This window comes from Rhagoletis zephyria, unplaced genomic scaffold, assembly GCF_001687245.7.
Source record: "Rhagoletis zephyria isolate East Lansing unplaced genomic scaffold, Rhagoletis_zephyria_1.1 Rzeph_scaffold_01566, whole genome shotgun sequence".
NCBI lineage: Eukaryota > Metazoa > Arthropoda > Insecta > Diptera > Tephritidae > Rhagoletis > Rhagoletis zephyria.
Window position 1 is genome coordinate 12,770 of NW_016158650.1, and position 1,859 is coordinate 14,628.

A 1,859-nucleotide genomic window follows, 5' to 3' on the forward strand; every position below is an offset into this window, starting at 1 on the left:
GATGATATTGCGGCTACTTATTTATTATGTTTGTGACAAGAAAATCAGTATGACAAGTGTACCAAACGATAATGGTACAATGCTCTAGCTTTTAAGTGTTTATGTTTTAGTGTTTATATGTTTATGTGTTTATATGTTAACAAATATACGTATATGAAAGTAAGTGTATATATTTGCTGCGTGATAAATTCAAATATTGAGACTTTATTAACTACATGTTCAATGTAACTTTTGTTCCTAATTGTTTTTGTTTGTATCTTCTTTTGTTTGTTAATTTAAAATAAAGATTGGCCCCTGAGGATGCTAAGGAGTTTAGCGAAACGTAGGGCAAAGCAGTGAAGAAAAAACGTTGTTTTTACTTGCACTAATCACCAACTAGGCCAAAGAAGCTCATCAAAATTAATAAAATTTTATTATTATTTTAGATTAACTAAATTTGACTCCACAAATAGATGGCAACCCTCTTCGTAATATTTGAAAGCTAAAACCTTCTCAAACTTGTTTCGTCTGACTCCCATATGGTTATACCTATCTATTTAAATAACCTAATTGTTAATTCCAATGGAATTTGATTTTTTTACCAGGTGGCAACCCTCTACATGTAGTTAAGAAATAAACCCCATACACATTTAGATTGATGATTTAGATTGATACCCATCTCTTAATAATTCATTTAACTTATTACACAATTTGAATTTAATTTTCTAACAGGTGGCATCTCATTAAAGAAAAATAAACCTCTATTGTCTACAGGTCAAGTTTTTTAATCTGAAACATCATTTATGAAAATAAAACGAATCGTGTAGATCTGATGACACTGACAAAAAATGAATAAATTATTTTATGCATTAGCAAAACGAGCATTACTTCAAAAAGTCCAAAAAACTAGCAGGTTTTTATTTCTTCTTTCAAAAGCTAAAACCCCGAACTATTTAATAAAATAATAAAAATAACATATTTTTACACATATTTTTTATTCATTCCATTAAAATTTACCATTTTTTCAAATTTTGATAAAAAAATATTGTTTTTCTGGATTACCGCCGTGACACCCTGTGTTTAATTTTATTCCAAAATTTTTAATCCTGTAGCTCTCCGCTATCTTTATGGGAAATAAAAAACGTCAAACTAACATTTTATTTCAAAGAATTTATTTTTAACATTTGTTTCCGTTAAGAGCTTACGCGTGGCTATGCTCTTATTAATATTCTTAGTATGAAATTTGCCGAATTTAGTGGCTTCCTGGCGGCATATGATTTATTTTATAAAAAAAAATTCTATTTAGTTCTTCTTATTGGATAAATTACCTTTACAAAAATACCAAACACGTTCATATTGCAGACAACGAATTTTTCGATTTTTGCCCACTTAGACTTTAGTGGCTTCCTGGCGGCATATGATTTATTTTATAGAGAAATTTCTATTATATCTTTTTGGTGAATAAATTACCTTTACAAAAATACCAAAAACGTTCACATTGCAGACAACGAGTTTTTCGATTTTTGCCCACTTAGGCGGCACTGTGCATCGGCCATTTCGAATGATGCACGTTGCTGTCACAGATGAGGACGACGTCATCCACTGCTAGGGGTTCGTACCATTTTGTACGCCTTGTTAGCTCCGGCAAATATTCGTCCATCCACTTCCTCCAGAACCTGTGCTGCATTTGCTGTATCTTATACCACTGCTTCCTGGTGGTGATCAACTTTTCTTCGTGAGGGTGTGGCGTTTGTTCCGAGTTTGGAGCACCTAAGAGAAAATGGTTAGGGGTTAGCGGTTCGTCAGTTTGTTCGTTCAATGGTATATGCCTCAACGGTCGTGAGTTTACTATATTTTCTGCTTCGCACATTAGACTATAT